This window comes from Arachis hypogaea, chromosome 15 (genome assembly GCF_003086295.3).
Source record: "Arachis hypogaea cultivar Tifrunner chromosome 15, arahy.Tifrunner.gnm2.J5K5, whole genome shotgun sequence".
Lineage (NCBI taxonomy): Eukaryota > Viridiplantae > Streptophyta > Magnoliopsida > Fabales > Fabaceae > Arachis > Arachis hypogaea.
Window position 1 is genome coordinate 123,750,354 of NC_092050.1, and position 9,340 is coordinate 123,759,693.

The following is a 9,340-nucleotide window of genomic DNA, read 5'->3' on the forward strand; positions in this document are numbered from 1 at the left end:
AGTTCCATGCTGCATTCTGGAGTTAAACACCAGAAACAGGTTGCAAAGTGGAGTTAAACGCCAGAAACAGGTTACAAACTGGCGTTCAACTCCAAGAGAAGCCTCTACACGTGTAAAACTCAATGCTCAGCCTAAGCATACACCAAGTGGGCTCCATAAGTGGATTTCTGCATCATTTACTTATTTCTGTAAACTCTAGTAACTAGTTTAGTATAAATAGGACTTTTTACTATTGTATTTACATCTGAGAATCTTTTGATTAGTTTTATGCTATCTTAGAATTTTGTGAGGGCTGGCCATTCGGCCATGCCTGAACCTTATCACTTATGTATTTTCAACGGTAGAGTTTCTACACTCCATAGATTAAGGTGTGGAACTCTGCTGTTCCTCAAAGATTAATGCAAAGTACTACTGTTTTTCTATTCAATTCAACTTATTCCGCTTCTAAGATATTCATTCGCACTTCAATATGATGGATGTGATGATCGTGACAGTCATCATCATTCTCAACTTATGAATGCGTGCCTGACAACCACTTCCGTTCTACCTTAGATTGAATGGATATCTCTTGGATATCTAATACAGGGGACCGAGTCCAAGTTATTAGTGTCTTCGTGGTATAAGTTAGAACCCATGGACCGCCATTCTTGAGAATCCGGAAAGTCTAAACCTTGTCTGTGGTATTCCGAGTAGGATTAAGGGATTGAATGACTGTGACGAACTTCAAACTCGCGAATGCTGGTGATGCACGAAAAACTTGTCTCGTAACAAATTTCCTTCGGCAAGTGTACCGAATTTGTCGTCAAGTAAAAGCTCACAATAGAGTGAGGTCGAATCCCAAAAGGATTGATTGATCAAGCAACTTTAATTAGAGGAATGTTCTAGTTGAGCAAATCCAGAATTTGAGTTGAGAATTGCAGAAAATAAAATGGCGGGAAAGTAAATGGCAGAAAAAGTAAATGCTAGAATTAAAGAACTGAAAGTAAATGACTGAAAGTAAATTGCAGAATTGTAAATGGGAATGGGGGAATTGCTCATAAAAGTAAATAACAGAAAGTAAAGAGAATGGGTGAGATCAGAAATGGGGAATTCATTGGGCTTAGGAGATGTTGCATTCTCCGGATCAATTTCATTTTCATCTCTTCCTCAATCAATGCACTCATTGATCTCCTTGGCAATCTTAATTGATCGAATTACAATTTCTTGTAATCCAATCTCTCAAATCTTGATCAATAGCCATTTTCTTGGTCAATTGCTCATGAGAAGAGATGAAGTGTGGTCACTGATTATACCACATGCATTTCCCAAATCAAGTAATTAGAGGATTATAGTCACATATCCATCCATACCCAATTTGGTCCAGCATGAGAAAGCATTTCTAGCTTGATCTCTTCATTCCTCTTTCAAGGTTCAGAAGAGATCCAAGTTTGAATAGCTTCTTTTCCAAGATAACTACTCAATTGGATGAAGATCGAAAGCTTTCAAGTAAAATCAAGAGAAAAGATAGAAGAAGAATAATGAAAATTAGTATTGATCCATCAAATTACAACAGAGCTCCCTAACCCAATGAAAGGGGTTTAGTTGTTCATAGCTCTGGAAAATGAAAACAAAGATGGAGAATACATGATGAAACTAGAAGTGCAGAGAAAGTAAATACAGAGAGTAGTTCTATGCCAAGAGGCTCCCTATAATTTCCAACTCCCCAAAATAATTCAAAGCTACTCCTATATATACTACTCTTCTATTCTTCTAGTTGATTCTTCAAGTCTTGGGTATGGGCCTTTGGATCTTGAGTTTGAAGCAGTTCTCTTCTTCATTGGGCTCAGCTTTACTTTGCAGAGAGAAAGTGTGAAGTGGGCAGAGACTTTAGCTCAGGACGTTAGTGGTGTTAACGTTCAGTGAAAATATGGGTTCGAGAACGTTAGTGACATTCAACTTTTTCACTAATGTTCCTCACCCAAGTAAGAGCCACGTTAACCTCAACGTTAGTGGCATAAACCTTGCCACTAACGTTGCCTCTATGTCCTTCGCACACGTTATTGGGACTCAACTTTCCCAATAACGTTGAGAAGTCTCCCCCTTCCCTACGTTAGAGTCCACGTTAACTTAGTTAACGTGGCTCCTTTAACGTAGGCTTTCCAACCTTCGAGAACGTTAGTGACACTTAACATTGTCACTAACGTGGCTGTGCTAGCCATCTCCAACGTTAGTGACAATGTTGAATGTCAGTAACGTTGGCTCATCATCCCTCTCCTCACGTTAGCTCCCACGTTAACTAAGTTAACGTGGGAGTTAACGTGGCCCATTGTGGCTTGTGTTGGCTCCTTCCAACGTTAGTGACAATGTTTGGTGTCACTAACGTTGTCGACAACCTTTTCTTCTTCACGTTAACTTCCACGTTAACTAGGTTAACGTGGCAGTTAACGTGGCTTCTTGGGGATAGTGTGTGTTCATCCCAACGTTAGTGACAATGTTTGGTGTCACTAACGTTGTCGACCACCTAGTTTCTTCACGTTAGCTTCCACGTTAACTAGGTTAACGTGGGAGTTAACGTGGCTTCTTGTGACTTGGCCAATGTTAGTGAGAAAGTTGAATGACACTAACGTTGGCGTCCCCTTTTCTTCATAACGTTAGAGGCCACGTTAACTAAGTTAACGTGGCTACTAACGTGGCCACTTATGAGCTTGGCCCAACATTAGTGATAATGTTAAGTGTCACTAATGTTGGCCCCATGTCTTTTCTTCCACGTTAGAGTTCACGTTAGCTTAGTTAACGTGACTCTTAACGTGGGCAATGATGGCTTCGAGAGCGTTATTGGCAATGACTTTTCTCATTAACTTTGCAAGTTACTCCCATTCCACGTTAGTGTCATCGTTAGTGTAACTAACGTTGCCACTAATGTGGTTCTTCTTTGCTTCTTTTGTCTTGAAATCAAGCAATAAAGTGCATCAAAGTTCTAGTCCAAGTCATGGGAATTGCAACATCCAATTTGTCCTTAAATTTATGCAAAAACCTCATGAAATTATGTAAAGTGCACAATGTATGCTTGAATCAAGATGTAAGTGAATATCTACCCAAAACTAGCTTATTTCCTAAGGAAATGCATGAAACTACCCTAAAAACAGTAAAGAAAAGGTCAGTGAAACTGGCCAAAATGCCCTGGCATCACAACACCAAACTTAAAGCTTGCTTGTCCCTAAGCAAGTACTGGAGCAAGAGAATGATGAATGGAATGCCAAGAGAAATGAGTCATTCTTGTGGAAGTCATATCCCTGGTTTTATGGTGGTTTCATGCATAGCAACTTAGGTTCATTCCTGGCTTTCAGACCTTTATCATGTCCTAGAATACTTACTGTGATTGCATCCCATGAGACTTTTATTCATTGATCATTTTGTTGTTATTTCAGGGCTTATTTTTGTTCTTAAGCTAAGTGCTCTGTAAGGGGGCAACTCTTTAAAATAAGCTTTCAGCCAACACTCCCGAACCAGTTGGTTCAAGGTGCTAGGTGTTGAAGCACCCCTAAGGACTTACTTGCTCAAGTCTCTCCCCCATACATTCACACCACAGGCACATAGTTTATTTATTTTCTTTTCTTGAGACCTTGGTGTCCAACACCTCTTTGGGCTACTAAATGCTCTGTGGTAAGGGTTACTCTTGATAGTGGACTTTCAGTTGATAATCCCGGGTTAGTTAACCCAAGTTACCAAGTGATAAGGCACCTCTAAGAGTTTATTCATCCAAGTAGATCCCTCACACAGGAGCACCACAGACACATGCCTCAAGGTTAAAACCATTGGTGCCTAGCCTTATTGCTTACTCTTTTTCTTTTATTCTTCAGCCTTTATTGTTCTTTCCCTTTTTCTTATTAGGATCTTCTTATTTAGCTAGTTTCATGGGGTGTGTCTCAAGCATAGTATTCCTGACAAATAGTTGTCTTCCCACCTTATGGTTGAACCAACTTAGCTAACTTATGACCATACCATAAACTCATGAACTCACTCCAAAGCATGAATTCCTCTCTGGTCTTTAGAAACACTTATTCTCTTTTCATTTGATTCAAAGGGACAAGCATACAAGTAAGTAAGGAGATGATGCAGTGACATAAGGACCAGCAAACATAGACCTTTTCAACACAAAAACTTAAAAGATAGAATTGAAAAAGGTTTAAACTAACATGGAAGCAAGTTCTATTTCACACAAGATCTTCCTTATTTAAAGCATAGAGAAAGATGGACCAAAGAAGGAACTCCACCACCTTTTACTCTTGTGGATGCCCATGCTTTCCTCCTTGTTTGTCTTCTTTGTGTCCTCTTGCATTCCCTCGCATCCGGGCCAATCTTGCTTGCTTCCAATCCTCAAGTGCCTTTCTCACTGATTCATGACTCTCTTCACCCTTTGTCTTTCTTCTCGTGCTAATTCATCCCTCATTTCTTCATACCTTGTGATTCCTAGATGCAATATAGGCAGCTGTCCTACCAAGTAATCGAGCCTGGCTTGAGTATTTATATGATGCCCAGTTTCACTCAGGTAAACTCCTTCTGCGAATGCCCTTTGCTCGTCCAATAGTTCTGCCTGTTCTATTTGTCTTCGATGCATCTCATGTATATGTGCACCTTGATGTGCTTGGATGTTGATTAGCCTCTGGATGGATTCTTATTGCTCATTTTGCCTTTGTTCCATCATGTGGAATGTTCACTCCATTGTTGTCCTTGACTTAGTTGCTGATCCATCATTCGCTTTTGCCACTCCCCTTGTTGAGTCATCCATCTTGAGAGTGACTCCTCTTGCTGCCCCATCATCTGTAGTTGAAGCTCTCGCTGTGCTCCTTGGCTCTCCAAATATTGTTGAGATAGCCCATCAATAGCTTCCTGCAATTGGTGCATATCCAAGGTAGCTGGGGCTTGCCCCTCTAAGACTTGTCCTTCTACTGCTTGAGGAGCTGTCCTCTTTCTTTGCTTCCGTGGAGGCAGGGGGTGCGGTGGCATGCATCCGTCGAATGGTTATTGGAATGCCCTCTTTTATCCACACTGGGTCCTCATCTTCAAACTCCACCCCAACTTTCTTGCATAGTCGGTAAATAGTGCTGGGGTAACCTAACGTTCCTCTTGAGTCACTTTTCTCTGCCATTTTTCTAATGCCTTCTGCTATGAGATCATGAACCTTGATCTCTCCTCCTTTGAGTATACAGTGCACCAGTGTGGCTCTCTTGAGATTCACCTCCGAGTTGTTCGATGCTGGGAGGATTGACCTCCTTACAATTTCGAACCACCCTTTTGCTTCAGGGGTGAGATCTGCTCTCTTGATGAACCTTGGTCTCCTATCTGCATATCTTTCCCAGTCAGCTCCTGGTACACAAATGTCTTGTACAATCTGGTCATGATTGGGGTTGTTGTCCATTCTTGAATGATAGCTCTCTTCTTCAAATAGTATGGACCGTAGCTTTAATGCTCTCATGACACTCATGGGACCAAAATCCACAATCTTTCCTCTTACAAAGCTTGTATATGACTCATCTGCCTTATCATATCGGACCGCATTTGCATAAAACTCTCTTATGAGATTTGCATTCACCTTAATGACCGGATCAGTGAGGAGCTCCCATATTCTCTTTTCTACCTTCGTTGTGATTTCGGGACACTCAATTTTCCTAACTTGAAATCCCAGCTCATAGATGATTTCCTTATCAACCATCCACCCGTATTGCAATGCATGATGCAAGCTTTTGAATCTCTTTTCATCATACGGGTGTTGCTCCATAGGTTCCTTTCCCTTCCTTCTTTTAGAGCTCGAAGATGCCATAAATGAGGGTTAATGTGTGATGTTGGCAAGGGTGTGGAGAATGTTTTTAGGGTTGAGTGCAATGAAGGGAGTGAAGGAGAATCCGAAATGGAGAGGTTTGAAGAGTGGGGTACGGAACAAGGATCACTTATATAGAGAGGTCGTGAGTAAATGGAGGGTGTGGATTGATGGAGTGGTTGTTTGATGGACGGTTGGGGTTGTGCATGGAGAAAGGACAAGGATCATCACTTTATGATGGAGATTGCTCGGTCTTCAAGGGTCCCACTCTTTTCAATGTTTCATGGCAACATTTTCCAATGCCTTCCCTTTTTAGAACAAGTGTGCAGTCCTTCCTTTTGTGGTGTCCGAACCTTCTTCATTTCATTGTCCAATCAATTTCCTTCAATGCTCCTCTCCTTTTCCCTATAAAGATAAAATAAGAAAAGTAAGAATTAATATCATAAAGGATCAATTTAAATGTTACGGCTAGAATAATAAAGGGAAGAAAAGATTAGATTGTTTATTCATGAACTCCAACTAACTAACTAACTGTGTATCCTTATATGCATTTTGGTGGCACCATGGGGTGACACCAAACTTACTTTGAAGCACTGTGATGAAAAGTTCTGTTCAAAGCTCCAAGACTAGCGTGCTCTCAGTTGCATTCATGCTTTCTTGGTATGCTTTGAACACCAAACTTGTTCTTCATTATATATTGCATAATAAGGATTTCACCAAGTGTTTGTCAAGTTTGGGTTGGAATTCATGGATATTGACTTATTCACTATTTTCTAAAGGCATATAAAACATGAGTTGCCTCCCATGAAGCACTTCTTTAGCGTCATTAGCTTGACGTTTCTCTTTCATCAGGGAGGTTGATAATGTTTCAAGTCCTCCCCTCTTGCCTTGGACTTATACCCATTGGTTGTATCAATGATCTCCACATGTTCCAAGGAGAGAACTCTGTTGATGGTGAAGACCTTAGGTAACTGAGATGGTACAGTGGGGAGATTAGGGGGGATATCCGGGAAATAAGCTGAGATCACTTTATCCCCTGGACAGAAGTTTTTCGTAGGGATCTTCTTATTCCTCCACCCCCTTGGTACCTTCTTCTTTGTCCCTTTTGATGTTGCCTTGCTCTTTGTGGCTTCTTCTTCTAAGGAAATTTTGTTGTTGTCTTCACATGTCTCTGGTGGTTTAGGTTCCTCTAGCTTTTCCTTGAGCTGTGACAGCTGCTTATTTCCTTGTTCATCAACCAAGGGCTTTCCCAGTTGGGCTGGTTGTGCTTCAGTGCTTGCTTCCTCTTTCAGCATCTCATCATGATCTTTGCTTGGTTCTTTGTTCTCTTGGTCTGCTTCTTGTGAGAGTTTGAAGACATTAAAGCTGAGTCGTTCATCATGGATCCTCAATATTAGCTCCCCTTGCTCCACATCTATGAGTGCTCTGGCTGTATCTAGGAATGGTCTTCCCAATATGATTGGGTGAGTGTGACTCTCTTCCATGTCCAGGATGATAAAGTCTGTTGGGAGGAAGTATTTCCCAACCTTTAACAACACATTTTCCACCACCCCTATTGCTTGTTTTTTAGTTTTGTCAGCCAGCCTGATGACTACATCTGTGGGCATTATCTCATTGATCTTCAGCCTCTTCACCAGGGATAAGGGCATTAAGTTGATGCTCGCTCCCAAATCGCAGAGTGCTTTATCAAACATTGTTTCTCCTATGGCACAGGGGATATGAAAGCTCCCTGGATCTTTTCTTTTTGTAGGCAACTGCGGTTGAATGAGGGCACTGCACTCCTTGTTCATCACTATAGTTTGGCCTCCCTTGAGTGAGCTTTTCTTGGGAAGCAGCTCCTTCATATACTTGATGTACGCGGGCATTTGTTGGATAGTCTTGATGAATGGTATGTTCACATGCAGAGATGCAAACAAGTCAAGAAATCTTGAGTATATTCTCTTCTCCACAGCACCATTGAGTAGCTGGGGAAAAGGTGCATAGAGTCTCAGCAGCTCCTGTTTTGATATTTCTGGTTCTTGGTATTCTTTTTCCTTCTTCTCTACTGGGGTATCTTCAGGTTGTTCTGACAGCTTGCTTGGTTTGTCCTCAGTCTCCTTATCACTTACAGTGACCATCTTACAATCTTCCTATCTTACTTTCTTTGTTTCACCTCTTGGATTCTTTTCTGTGTCACTTGGGAATCCATCTGTGGGTTTGGGAATTTGCTCAGAGAGATACCCCACTTGAGATTCCAACCTCTTGATTATTTCTCCCTGGTTCTTGAAATTGGCTCGCACTTTCTCCTTGAACACCTTGTTGTCTTGAATCTGCTTGCCTATGCCTTCAAGTAGATTCCCAATCCTCGAGAGTCTTTCATCAAATGATGATAGGTCAGGCTGGGGAGGGTTATTTTGGCCTTGATATGAATGTGGAGAGGTGTTGTTATGGGGGTGTTGATATGGTCTAGATGTGAAGCGTTGGTGGGCTGCATTGTTTGGATTTGGGCATCTTTGATCAAGGTTTTGGTCTTGTTGATTTCTCCACCCAAAGTTTGGGTGATTCCTCCATCCAGGGTTGTAGGTCTTGGAGTATGGATCATGGTTTTGCCTAGGTGAATTCCCAATGTAGTTGGCTTGCTCCTGATTACCCTCTGTTTCTTGATTCACTCCTTCTTGAGTTGTGGATGAAGTGGTGACTGCTGCTACTTGGTTCCTATCCATCTTCTTGGTGAGGTCAGCCAGCTGCTTAGTAATGAGCTTGTTCTGAGCCAGCAGAGCATCTACATTGTTTAGCTCCATCACTCTTCTAGTGTTCCCTCTTTCGGAAGCATAGAAGTAGTCGTTCTCTGCTACAGTTTCAATGACATCTATGGCCTCCTCAATGGTCTTCTTCTTGTTCAAAGATCCTCCGGATGAATGGTCTACGGCCTTCTTTGACTCATAAGAGAGCCCTTCATAGAAAATGTGCAGCTGCACCCATTCGTTGAACATGTCAGGTAGACACCTCCTTGTTAGGTCCTTAAACCTCTCCCATGCTTCATACAGAGTCTCACCATCTTGTTGCCTGAAAGTTTGGACCTCAGCTCTCAGCCTATTGATTCGTTGAGGAGGGTAAAATCTTGCTAAGAATTTGTTCACCACATCTTCCCAAGTTGTCAAGCTCTCCTTTGGGAAAGACTCCAGCCACTTGGCTGCCTTATCCTTGAGCGAGAATGGAAATAAGAGCAGTCTATAGGCGTCAGGATGAACACCATTAGACTTCACTGTGTCACATATTCTCAGGAAGGTTTAGATGTTGATTGGGATCCTCTTGGACACTTCCTCCGAACGAACAGTTGTTCTGAACAAGGGTGATGAGCTGTGGCTTCAGTTCAAAATTGTTGGCATGGATGGTTAGCTTTTGAATGCTACTTCCACAGTTTCCTGGGTTTGGATTGATGTAAGAGCCTAAAACTCTTCTATCCTCCCCAGCATGGTTTGCTCGACCTCCTCCGCCATGGTTGTGAGCCTCTTCTTCATGATGGTTTTCCATGTTTTCTTCCATGTTTGGTTCAAAGTATTC

At 41.8% G+C, this 9,340-nt stretch overlaps 1 non-coding gene across 1 annotated transcript; it reads left to right on the forward strand.

The window, feature by feature from the left end:
* The first annotated feature begins 8,767 nt into the window (after positions 1-8,767).
* LOC112752319 (small nucleolar RNA R71) lies at positions 8,768-8,871 on the forward strand. Its single transcript, XR_003176762.1, has one exon. It is a non-coding gene; the product is annotated as a small nucleolar RNA R71 (small nucleolar RNA).
* Positions 8,872-9,340: the final 469 nt, after the last annotated feature.